Raw genomic sequence first — 14,341 nt, 5'->3', positions numbered from 1 at the left:
TACTAATACTTTCATCGTCTAAAAAGATTATAATTAATAGAAATCGTACACTGAAAATACAAATCCATTTCATTTAATTAGTCGCTATTTGATAGATTCCCGCAGCGTTTGTACATTCATTAATTTTAATCTGGCATATCGCAAACATCAGCTCTTTGATCTATTAATACGTAATTTGATCTCAAACTACCACAATAATAATTCAAATTCCGTCCAATCTTGATTGGCATTCAATAAACAATATCGGCCTAACATCCGCATACTTGCTTTAAGATATCTCGGTCCATTCCGATCGTTCCATTCTTTGTCCTTTTTTAAACCAGCATCGTATTTTCTACATTATTATGGGCATTCATTATGAAACAATATTTTGCGTTGTTCTTTTGTTTTTAATATAAAATGACTTTTTTGTGACTGCATATCACTATCACTGCATAATATAAAACAAAGTCGTTTCTCGCTGTCTGTCTGTCTCTATGTATTCTTAGTTTGTACATAGTCAGTTTGTTTTATAGATTTATTGATTTCAGAGGAAGGTTGACATGTTTAATTTAGTAGGAAATACTTGTAATTTTAGAGGTTTTCAATAGTATAAACACATTTGTATCAGAGTTGGACCCATGCGAAGCCATTGGGGTTCGCTAGGAAGTTCTAGATTTTAAAACATTATATTTTATATCATACTAATAAATGCGAAAGTTTAGATGGATGGGTGTTTGTTAGATTTTGGAGCCTAAATGGCTGAAGGGATATCGATGAAATTTAGCATAGATGTAGAGGATAGTCTGGAAGAACACATAGGCTACTTGCGTTTGTTTTTTTAATTCCGCGCGGATAGAGTCGCGGGCGAAAGCTTGTCTTTTACATATTACTTTTCATCATTAAGCAAGATTATGTTTTGAGGTTTGAATTCGTCAATACCGAAAGCATTGTTAATTGTTTGTAAAAACCGAGTAATACAGAGACGTATTCTATGTATATTAATTTGATTACAGAAATAACAAGTCAAAGATGTTATATTATAATTTTCATAAAGACACTGAACGTTCAAAGCTAAGCAAAATACGTTAATTAACAACAGAAAGTAGCAGAAACCTTGACGTCTGAATATCTCGTGTCTGGTGATCAACATATTTTCAAACTTAGTACTAAAAACTTTAACTATAAACTAAATTAAAATTAAACCCATAAAACTTTATTACTGCAATTTTCATAGAAATTGTTACAATGACAATTGAGTTCGTTACTGTTGGATTTGTAATAGTTGCTTTGAAAATTTGTAGTGATGATAATTTTAGATTTTCTAAAACATTTACGAAGTAACATAAAATAACAATTTTTTAATAAGGACTGAAGGGCTCTGATAAGTGCTCTTACATAGTAGTGTGCGTTTAAAAATTTCAGCTATTTTATATCGTGACTAGTTTTCGCCTGCGACTTTGTCCGCGTGGAATTTAAAAAAAAAACAAAATAGTACCCTATGTGTTCTTCCAGATTATCCACTACATCTTTACTAAATTTCATCGAAATCCGTTAAGCCATTTAGGCTACAAATTTTATCAAACATCCATCCAACTAAACCTTCGCATTTATAATATTAGTATGATATCAAAGTCACTATATCTTTTGTTTGATTTTACGAGCATCTTTCATCGTGTTATCGTACAAAGTGCTATAAACGTATTTATCTCCGCTACGTTACCGTAAATCTGTATTTCAGTGTCATCGTTGAGAGAAATATTGTGCTTAGGTAATGGTAAAACGTCCGCTTATAGTATGCATTAAGGAGGATTTATACACATTATTTTAGATTATTTTTTACTTCTTTACATTTATAACCCAACTAAACAATCTTGATAGGTTTAAAAGAATGTTTTACATTTTTTTCTATGCTATTGTAAAAGCAGTCGTGGTGACATTAAAGTTAAATGAAGTCGACTTAAAACATGTAAGACGTTAACAACGTAATAAAATGAATGCCGTAAACATAACTTAGTACGAAAGTTTTATTTTCTTGTTACGACTGTCATAACTGGTGACGTCGATATGATCATTCCTTTTACCATATTGTATTGTAATAACGTGTTACATGGAAATGGAATAGACCTACATCTATGTTCATGTTTGTGTCAACTTTGACGATGTTTTTTACGCCTCGTTTATATAACTAGGTATAGTAAAACATTATTTTAATTGGATACTTGTTTATAGTAGGCTAGCTGTTGCTCTCGACTTCGTTCCCGTGAAATTTAAATAAAATTATCTAGCCTATGTTGCTTACTGATGACGTAGCTTTTTAATGGTCAAAAATTATTGAAATCAGTCCAGTAGTTTTTGAGTTATTTCAATACATACAAAAATACAAATATTTCTTCTTTGTACTCGTAGTATTAATATTTATTCGAATTTCTGCATTTTAGTTTATTCTATGTTTTATAGTTAACTGAATAGCGCACACGTGACAAAAATAACAAGCAATTTTCAAAGAATTAAATATTATACGAGACCGTATTATGAGTATATTTTTATTTTATATTTATATTTATTTATTTAATGAAATTTATATTTATTTTATATTTATTTAATGAAATTTGGTCGATATCTACATACTATAATTTAAACATTTGCGTAGATATTATAATATTTTGCGTACTAAAACATTAACTTAATAAAATAGTGTCTAGATACACGATAATGGGTGTTAGTTTGCGAACATACTGACCTTTCATAATCCATATTGCGGAAAAGTGCTTTATATACCTCATAAAAGCTAGCGAGGGAGGCTTACTTTTAATATACAAGACTCCACTAATGTAACATTATTAATACTAAGTACTCTACATATAAAATATATTGTAACTAAATGTTTCAGCATTGTTTGAACTTAGAATTAGAGTAATATAATCTGAAATGCGAAAGTTTAGATGGATGGATGTTTGTTAGAGTTTGTAGCAAGAACAGCTTAACGGATCTCGATGAAATATGGCATAGACGTAAAGGATAGTCTAGAAGAAAATATAGACTACTTATTTTTGTTTTTTTGAATTGTCGTTGACGTAGTCGCGGACGAAAGCTAGTTAAAACATGTTTAAAACAATAAAGGTCCTAGCTTTATTGAAATACGATTCATTTTCGCTATAAATTAATAATTATACTGGATGTATGTTTCTTGCTGCAAAATTGCAACGCCGCGTATTAACAGCTCTCCGTAATTACGTCACTAAACTTTTATTACTTGGAACGTTATTTCAGAAGGCAAACTTTTCTGATTAATTGACACTGCTGTAGTTCACTCTTAAAGGCGACTCTTTAGAAGGAAATTAAAAACTGTGCTGCGCTCAGCTTCCGAGAAATGAAGTGGTAAAACAGGAATAATTAAAATTTTAGCTTAAAGAATTTGTGGAGATTTTTTAAAAGCTTCACGCGAAACTTTTAAAGCATATTACTAACTCGTCGAATACAATAAACATATTTTTCTATCGTTATGAATATATCTTCAAGGATTTTTATATGCCTTAATCTATATTTATATTATAAAGAGGAAAGATTAGTACTTTTGTATGTATTGAAATAACTCAAAAAATACTGGGCCGATTTAAATTTTTTTTTTTTACGATTAGAAAGCTACGTTATCGCTGACTAACATGGGCTATAATTTTAAATTTCACGTGAACGAAGTCACGTGAAGCTGGTGAATCATATGCCAGTTAAAGGTCTGTAACTACCTTATGCTTATATTTACAAAGTTTAAATGTTTAAAATTAGAATGGAACAATGTTTTGGTAATACATTCCTTAATCGCCAATAGTCTAATGGTTTCGGGTACGACTACCAATCTCGCGGTCGAGGGTTCGAATCCCGCCATTCGACTGACGTCGTGAACTGTATCTTAGCTCAAGCCTAGAGCTTAGTTGGAGTGGTTAAAGGAAATATTAGTATATTAACAAGAATCTACAAATATTTCTAATTGAAAAAATAAATCTACTTCGTCATTCCCATATTATTTATCTGTCATGTATTTAATAAAAACCGTCAAAGTTCAATCAACGAGTTATAGGTTTCGTTTTCAATAAAGGTCAAATAGAAAGTCGGCGACAGAAATTGTAACAAAAGCGGGATATTTCTTGGCTTTTCGCCAAACAATACAACTCGTCACAGAAATGATTAATATTGTATAACACACATAATCTATACATATAATACAATTGGTGTTTCTGTTTGTAACATCAAAAAAAATTCCAGATTTCAGGAAGAAAATCGTTTTAAATGTTGTCTGTCTGTCTGTTCGTCCGCAATCGTTTGTTCCGGGTAATCTCCGACCCGGCCAATTTCGACCAGACTTTCACTGAAGGGTAGCTAACATCTACTTTTAGTTGAATATGATTTCCTAGACAACATTTGTGTTGTCTTAAAACATTTGACTGAGAGCAAGTTAGCCTAAATCCTAAATCACAATCATGTACGGTGGTATTGTAAAAAGTTTAATTACATTACTACTGAGGGTTACGTTAGTTGTTTTTTTAATCTATAGAACCAAGACTTTAATCAAATAAACTCAAGACACTAATACGACAAAGTATTTAAAACACTAAGTGTAACTAGTGGGATCTCAAATTGGCTTTTTAGAAAATAAGAAACAATCTTGTGAAGTCATTATACGTTACCACTAGATGTTATGTATGGTTAACTAATAACAAAATACACTGAATTGCAAAGTACCAAACTAATGGTCGGTTTCCCAGCTACATTTAACGATTCGTTAGTGTTTAAGGTTCAATAACTTTATGAAATGCGTTTCCGAACTACGTAACTTAAGCATTACTCCCTTGGAACTCAGGTCAACACAACACTAATAAATCACTAGGTTATGATAAAATAAATGAAAACTTTAGCAATCCAGAATAAACAATAAATATTTCTAATTAACATAAAAGGAAAAAAAGCATTTTTTGCTACTAAAAATACTCGGAATACTCGGACGTACAAGACACTTTCAATTCCCTCTCGGATATCCGGTTTAAATGAAAATTCACCAGATCTAATCTACTCAAATTGTATATACTACTGCACTAGTACATTTCAGTACAAATGTGACTTTTGTCTAGGATTTTCTCAAAAAGCTAGTACCGAGGTCAAGTCTCACTAAAAACTTCTTAATAGTAGCAGAAATAATACTTCATTTTCCATTAAACATTTCTGAGTATCAAAATATAAGTCCAAATACATAATATACATTAAAAGACAAGTTTCAAAATTTTATTAAAGCAACTTTGATCTCAGTTTACGTATTGATGCCGTACTCAAAATTGTTAATGATTACATAATCAGTCCCTTAATATTCCCTATTAGAGTGTGACGGTATCTTAATGTTGTACAGAAAAACAAGCAATAATTGAAGTCAAATATAACTCAACTTAAAGTCTTATCTCGCAATAAGATACAAAACTAATAATGAATTCTCCGTATATAAGGTTTAATTCCGAAGTAAAACAGGAAGCGACGCAGCCTCAGATAGAATTCCTTACTATATTCTTTATACGAAGCTGCGCTTGGGTAACATTTCTCGTTAATATAACTTTGGAATATGTGCGTATTTATTTACTACTAGCTGTTGCCGACTTCGCCCGCGTGAAATTACAAATATAACCTATTACGTTAGCCCTTTTTTTCAACCTATTACCAAAAGTATTAACTTAGTAGTAATCTACGTAATAACAGAAGTCTACCGATGCAAGATTCGAAATTTCTAAGCCCGGTAGCTTGTAAGGTGATTTTTTGGTTACCCTTATTATTTGTGTTCGCGATATCTTCTAAACTATAAGTCCAATTTAAATACTGTAAAGGACAATTTTATTCTACATTAAATTCTCCTGATAACAAACGTATTTATTTGGATAAGGATTAATACTGAAACCAATAAAAGAACTCCGCAAATAGCCTGCGGTTTTAATTCATTTTGTAAACAAAAAAGTGGTTATCGTAAGAAAACCATTAGAGATAGATAATGCCATTGCGGACTTCTGTGTAGAAACTTTTGAGATCTACAATTCTTTCATACATCATTTTTATATACCTCTAACGGTTTAGGCAGCGTAAGCGGAGAAAAGTTAAAGTTTAGTGAATTTTTAACGCCGGCGTCCAGAAACACGCTGTTTATTAATAGTTCCTAAACATTAGTAATAATAAAATATAGCCTATCTGACTCACAGATAAATTACCTTTCTGATGGTGAAAGAATTTTTAAAACCGACCCCGGGAGTTTTTGAGTTATTTCAATACATACAAAAATACAAAAATACAAATCTTTCCTCTTTATAATATTAGTATAGATATAGATTATATTATGCTTAAATGATATTTATTTAATTTGCAATATAAATTATTGCGCAGCTTAACATTCCATGTCTTTGACCCAGAATGTGGTCCGCTCGTCATCTTAATTATTTTATATTATATTCCGGAATATATTGCATTCCTACGTTGCAAAATATTTTGAGCTCAAAAGATTTTGATTATTCACGCTATTATATATTTTAATTTATTTATGTGAATTTTAAATGAAAGTAAATAATAATAAAAATATAGCCTATTGTGTTATAGCCTCTGTGATGATGTAGCTTTTTAACGGTGTAAGAATTTGAAATCTACTATCTCTAAAACATTAGCATAGACTAACAGAACTCAGCTATAAATCACCCTTCATCCGTTTTTGTATTTATCTAGTTTGTTTTAAAAATTTGTTGATGCGAAATACATGTAAAAAAATAAAATATAATGTCCGCTATTTTAGTGTATTCAGGTAGACTTGCTCGTTTGGAATATTTTAATATAAAAAATCACATCATTAAAACTATATTTGTTCCTTCCAGTTATCATTTCGTTAAACTATTTTTAACTGTTTAAATATTGTCTATTTGATGACGTTCCGTTTATCTCACCATAAAGTCAAATCTCCATCAATATGATCATAAAGTTTTATGATCTGTCCCAATATATTATTAATAGTGTGTTCAATGACGTCATAAATATTTAAGACCTTCTTAGTCCGTTATCAGTCGAGACCAAAGCTATTTAAGTTTGTCATATTGTTATTGCACATATGCAGCTCCGTGTTAAAGTAACGCAGTAACCCTTGATTAATATACATTTAGGGTCTGTCCGACCACTGACTGATAGAGGCTCAGATAGCTTTAAAATGATGTCACTGTCAGGTAAGGTAACAAAATCCGATATTTCCATCACGTATTTTTTAAGTTGGATTGTTATCTGACAATTTACAATTTAGTGGGACAGACCTTTTGAAAAAAAAAAGGCTTCAATAATATTAACGCTGTTTAGCTTAAAAGGTATTTGAAACCAGCTTTTATTATGGTATTGTTCAATGTTTTTAATTGTTAATTTTTTGTATTTCTTGTTACAGGTAAGTGCTTCTCGAATACATAAAATAAAAAAATATGACATCATAAAAGTAAGTAACATTAGTTATTGAAGAGGTCCGGAAATTACGTTCCTTCTATGGACATATCCATCTGTTAACTATTTTATTACATTTTCAGATTACAGAAACGTGTACACTAAAAATATTAAAAGTCATCTTTTACCCTTTTTGTTACAGTTTAACGTATGTATGTATATGTACTTTCAATGCAATTAATAGTTAGTCCAAATTCTAACAAAAAGATGTAGTTTTCGTCACTCGTAACACGAAATAAATGCAAAATCCACCAAATGCGGAATATTTTGAATTGTGCTAACAGATTTCGTTTTGAAATGGAAATCCAAGCTGCATAAATCACCTGTTATCCGTTCGAGTACTCACTTGTTATATGCACATGGACTTTGCTGTATTTTCACCTATTTCATAGCTGTCATTTTTTTAAATATATTACGATTTTTGTCATTTTAATCTGACATTTTAACGGATCTTATTTTAAAATATATCTCAAACAAAGAGACTCTGCTTTACATGTGTGTCATCACATCCTAAATTAGACAAATTATAAGAGTCTTTCTGCTCTGTATGATTCTTTGATAACTGTACTGTATGCTTGGGACGTCTGCTCCTGTCGGTGGCTCGGACACGACTGACTTGCTGGCATGACACCATGACACAAGTAAACAGTGTGGCCATACACTACAATAACAATTAAGGAACTCTTACTTCCCATTCAATGAAATTTGATAATTAGAACTAGATATAGCTTATGGCCGGTTTCCAAGCAACATTTTACCTTTCGCTAGTGCTATTGGCTTGATTGATTCATGAAATGTTTCGAACTATGTCAGTTTAATTTAACTCCGTTGAAACTTAGTTCAAGCTAACATTAATAAAGCATGAGGTAATAATAAAATAAATGGAAAATCCATCAAGCATTAGTCATTTCTACGTTTAGAATACTACCAAAGTAGCAAGCTTTCTTATGTAACAATGACGCTACGTTAATTGTAATCTATCATGAGATTGAAATTCCGCTTCCTTATACAATGGTCTTGTTTTAATACAAATTGTAAGATTTTGCAATATCACTGATATTGTCCCAAACTTCTTGAAATAAATGAAGATACCTAAATTAACTAAAAGTAAAACCTCATCTTTAACTCAATGTCTAGAGCATATATGGGCAAGAACCGGTTCGCTGTAAGATATGATCCGGTCCACGTAAAATTAAAAAACAAATACACGAGGGACTTATACTCAGGGAGTGACAGTCTCAAACATAGAATTCTTTGATGTTGCGGCCCATGAACGTATTTGTACTAAATTTTACCCTTCAACATGTCAAAGGTTGCCCATAGCTGCTCTAGAGCCTAGTGCCTGTTAATGACATTCTTACCATGTCCTTTTACTTAATCCTTAATAACCCAGATGACTTTATGCATTAGGGCCGCAAGCACAAAAAACATTTTCACATAATTCCTTTACATAATAGATTATTATGCCGTACAGAATGTATTATATTTCGAGTACATACAAGTTGCTTTCGTTATTTGTAATTTATAGTAACATTTATACATATTTGTACTTTAAGTTCATTCAAACGTAATCGAGCAAACAAGCAAATAAACATTTGTATAGTGCATTTGCAAGCTACAGGAAATTTACGAGTTTATCTCAAGCTATTCTGATTAAACTCTTGTACGGGAATGGTTAAACTTCAACCATTTGAGTTAGTTTTCCAATTTAATGATGCAGTACAAAATCTCATTTTCAAACAAGCTTAATCTATTTAAATTTATATCCATTTGTATCTTTGTGTATGTAAACCGTTGGTTATTTACTTACGAGTTTTAGGACGTGCCTTCTATAAATGCAAGACAAGGTTTGTGGCTTTAAAATCATTCATTTCCAATTACTGTCAAATATGGCATTTAAATTGTCATCATAGTATGATATTGAGATGTTACTTCGTGAGGTGAATATTCCGTCATTCTCAAGGATGCGAAATGAGCAAATCCAGTTATAGTTGTTGTTTACTGTGAACTTCCCAAACGTTAGTGTAATCAGTAGAACATTAATCATCCTTGTTTACTCGTAACTTAAACAAATCTTCACTGTAAACATTAATATGGGAAACTTCGTGTGTTAACATACCATACAAATTTAAAAAGTAATTGCTCTTCTTGTATCAACGGTTAGAAATATCGACTAAAACTAACTTTATTTACCTTTTAGTGGTTTACTTTTTTTTTCTTCTACTATTTTGTAAAACTGCGTGTTCTGTTTTTAGGTTTCATTGAAAACCGGTGCTTAGATGTACACCGAGCCTGCCGAATGAATTCTTTTTATTTTTTTTTAATAAACTGATTTCTTTCTTTCTACTTTTATACAAGCTTTTGCCCGCGACTCCTATATCTTCCTACAGCCCATATGTTCTTCCAGAGTATCCTCTACATCTATGCCAAATTTCAACGAAATTCCTTTAGCCATTTAGACTACAAACTCTAATAAGCATCCATCTAAACTTTCGCATTTATAATATCAGTAAGATTTGAGATTTTTACTGACATACCTCATACTTCTAGTCTTTATCTCACATCATTAATTGCGATACAAAAACGGTAAATTATTGTCAAATTTAGATTCCACTACTATTAGACAACTTATTTAATTGATATTGTCGCTTTTAACTCAGAGCAATACTTCTCGTCAAGACTTAGGATGCGCGCCAATCTATCCACACTTCTAGTGACATTGACAGCTGTCAGCTAGGGACGTGACGTTTATGCCGATAACCAAGAGTTGCGCCAATTCTATAGCACGGTACTAATTTTATTCCTAACACTACTTAATAGTTTTATTTTTTAAAACAATTTTTAGCATTTAACGCAAAACTTCAATAACGTTCACAATATATATTTATTGTGGTTCTTACCAACGGTAACGGGTTGTTACCAATCTTACCTTATCTCTGAAAACTGACTTGTTCATATGTCTTATGTGTGTGTAAAGAGCAATCTTAATATTTGGTGAAAGCAGTAGGTACGGATAATGAAAACCTTTAATCAAATCCTAACCAAATACATGAAACACTTCAAATGTAATTGAACAAGTCACACCTTTACAATATTTGAATTGTCTTATTAAAGCTAGGTTGAAGTATCCATTAATTTTATCATCACCTATTGATTAATTAGTTTTATGTTGAACTATACTCCATATGAGTAAAACTCTAGTTACGTAGTTCGGAAACGCTTTTCGTGAAGTCATGGAACAAAATCACAAACGAATGATTAAAAGTAGGTGAGAAACCGGACATTAATGAAGCTGCAGGATTATTGTTAATTAAAATTAGATTTGTAGATCGGTGAATCGATCTTCAGAGATAAGTTGGTTTCGATTTATTGAAGTTCGTGGTACACTGAACTCAGTTTAGCAAGTGTTTTATAAGAGCGGGCTTTGCCTAAACTATTGCACAACTGTTGTGCGATTGTCTTTTGTAGCTCATTCAACTGTTTAGTTGCACAACTAAAAATCGAGTAATGTGCGCATCATATAAGGTCATAGGAAACAAACCAAGACTAAACAGTTGTGCGATAGTATAGTTTCAGAGTTTAACAGTGGTAGAGCCCGCTTTAACATCTTCGCACTGCAGGGCCGGCTCGCCCGGTGTAATACCACGACCACACAGAAAACAGGCGTGAAGTGGAAGTTAATTCCGCGTTTCGTCTGATGAGTGTGGTGCCGGAGGCCTAATTTTAGTCCCTTTTCCTGTCCACTCTTTTCTTAAGAGGAAAGGATGGAAAGGAAAAGTGGATTTCACGGTAGAGGAGATGCATATGAAGGGGAAATGTTCTCTTATCTGCGTCTCCTCCTCCGTCAATGAAGGGTAGGCATCGCATCTGCAATTGCGGATGTTTATGGGCAGCGGTCGCTTTCCACTTCGGTGGATACAGGTGGCCGCTTGCTCGTTTGCAACCTTATATTATAAAAAAAAAGATGTGCGCACAGTCTAACTTTTTGTTATTAAAAAAAATTACTTGTCGTTGGTTTAAGACTCTTAAAGTACATTTTGCTTTGTTTCTTCAATAAACCGGAAATCTCTGTGTGTGTTTCAAAAACCAAGTTTTATACAGTTGAGTTGATATCAGCTGCAGTAGAAACGAATTCCGAAGCAGAAAATTGTAAGAAATGCATCGCCCCGCGCCATTGAAGCGGAAGATTGCGTGAGAAACGTCCGAGTCGCTGCAGTTGAAGTTTTATAAAACTTCTAGTTTGGACTTATTCATGTAATTTGAAAATGTGATTGGATTTTTTTCCTTTCAATCTCTCATTCTTATCAACTTTTGCTATTTAAATTATTTTCTACGTTAAGTTTTTTTTTATTGTATTGCTTAAATATCAGTAATTAATTAAAAAAAGTCACAAGTCGTTTGGGTTCGGCATAGTTGGGGATTTTTTTATGTTACTAATAACAATGTAGTTACGAACAAGAGCTGGGAATGTAAACAAGGAGACGATATAGCTTGGCGACATGCCAACATACGCCTACTGAGGTACACTCAACGTCAGAAGTATAGATGCAAACCCTTAAATATGATAAAATTTATCAAGTTATACCAAATACATTCAACGTGTAAACAGTACATAACTTTAGCATGGACTAAACGGTAATATAGCACTTGTAACCAGTAGGTAAGAGTTTCAGTTTTAAAATACGGCTTGTGAAATTAATTTTATATGTGCAATTATGATTGTGTGAATGTCGGGATATATTTCGACGGTCTTCTTTTATTTACACGATCTTCGGTTTGTTGTAAAAAGGTTTAACACAAAATTAAGTTGCATAACTTAAAACCACTAATTTCAGATTTGTTACAAAAAATGCTGTTACATTTATATTTAGGTGTTAATATTTGTGACGTTGAGTGTACCTTCGATCAATGAAAGAAAACGTGACGACGCGTACACAGCGTCTGTGTTTAGAGTTATCTCATAAAATCTATTCGTGCGATAATCCCTTTCTTTTTAGAAGTCAAGAAACATAGATTTGGAAAACACAAGAAAGGAATAAAAGTAAAAACTATTTAATTATATATTCTTTTAAATTATATCTCTTCTAGATACGAAATAAAGATAGATTCTTCCAGATAAAAGTTCTTGTACTACTTTAACTCTAATAAGCTTTATAAATACCTATTCATAATTTGATATATTGTTAGAGGGCTTGTCACAAACAATCGGGGAAATGTTTTCGTTATATCATCGCCAAAATTTGTTTTACACAAAGTACAACAACAAATGTAACACAAATTTTGTCGATGACATTACGAATTCGTCAATTTATCGCAAATATTGGTGATAGTCCCTCCGTTCTCCTACCACAAGGCCAAAACAATTAATCGTAATTACGAATATCGATTCGTAGTATCAAAATTGAAAGTACGTTGATGACATAGGTACATATAGATAGAATAAGTTAATTTGCTCGAACTGGTGGAGTTAACTCAATTAGCAATAATGTCGGCGCAGACGTGATCTGCACTCAGACCACGATAAAGTAAATCCCAGCGACGCCAGTTAATGATCCAACTTTACGACATCAGAACGACCACTTTATTTTTATTTAGTTTAAAAACTATTTTCTACCATTTAGTTCTAGTTTAATATACATTACAATTAGGTGCAGATTATTAGCAATTGATGAACTACCGTTTTCTTACATTTTTCCTGGCCTCGTAGGATTCTTCCTTCAATAAATGATGACTACATATCCTTTCGATATAATAAATGTGACGTCATAATGTGGCGTGGGTTCATGGTCATCTTCTATACATATAATAAATTCAGATTTCGGGAAGAGAAAGAGAAAAAATCGAGTCTGTCTGTCCGCAAGCCGCGTTTCATCCTGGTAATCTTCGAAACGGCATACTATAGCATTTTTTAAAATTCCGTCCCAAAATGGCGTAACGGGTGATCCAAATTTGAGCTAACGAAGTTTGCGTTTGATTCTCGTTCTTGTTAAAACGCAGGGACTTTTTGTAAAAGTATTTGCAAATTAAATGACCTTTTAATTCCACCCTTTTGACATGACAAAAACTACGTTCATAGATGCAAACTAAATAGTAATTTAAGACCCTAGAGGAGTCAGGTGCAAACAGCTTTTATTACTGTTTCCTAGTAGTTGTTTCGAAACAACCAGACTTTAGAACTCGAGCAGCGATTGTAGTTTTCAAACAACATTTAAACTGAAATATTTTGTAACTCCAAGTTCTTTGAAGTGAAAATAAAAATATTTTATCGAAAGAAATACTTAGAAATATAACTGTTTAATTCCATTGTTAAAAAATGTATTTATTCTTTTGTTAAAGTAATGAAGTATATTGCGTTTTGTTGTTTTTTCTGTTAATATATAACTGTTAACTGTTTTTTAACTAAAAAGAAATCTTGTATAAAATATACTCTACGCGAATTTACCATTAAAAACATAATAAACAAAATATTGTTTGGCTTTCGAGACTGATACTTACTATGCTTTTGCCGATTAAGCTAGTCTTCCCAAATATTCTACAAACTTCTGCTTAAAACACTACTATGCACCGACAACAACCGTAACATCGACTTTTGAAACTTTAAGCTTGTTTTAAAACTACAACTAGGTTTAAGAGGATTTCTTGCTGTGCAGCAAGAGATTTGTAACGAAACACAGTGGAAGAAGATTTAAACAATAGAACAAATATACTATGTACTTACAGTGTGTATACACAATATACTATGTATTTACAGTGGTAGAGCCCGCATCCAGCATTTGTTGGAGCACGAATGGCCCGCTCGCCCGGTGTAATACCACGACCACACGAAGACAGGCGTGAAGTGGAAGCGATTCCGCGTTTCGTCCTGATG

General features: G+C 32.2%; 1 protein-coding gene across 1 annotated transcript in view; it reads left to right on the top strand.

The window, feature by feature from the left end:
• Window positions 1-14,341, top strand: part of LOC106107203 (synaptotagmin-7) — a 163,936-nt gene that overhangs the window by 34,660 nt on the left and 114,935 nt on the right. The window lies entirely within an intron of this gene.

Source organism: Papilio polytes, unplaced genomic scaffold, assembly GCF_000836215.1.
Source record: "Papilio polytes unplaced genomic scaffold, Ppol_1.0 DF822067.1, whole genome shotgun sequence".
In the NCBI taxonomy this organism is placed as follows: domain Eukaryota; kingdom Metazoa; phylum Arthropoda; class Insecta; order Lepidoptera; family Papilionidae; genus Papilio; species Papilio polytes.
The sequence above is the reverse complement of the archived record's forward strand: the minus strand, read 5'-3'. Positions and strand labels throughout refer to the sequence as shown.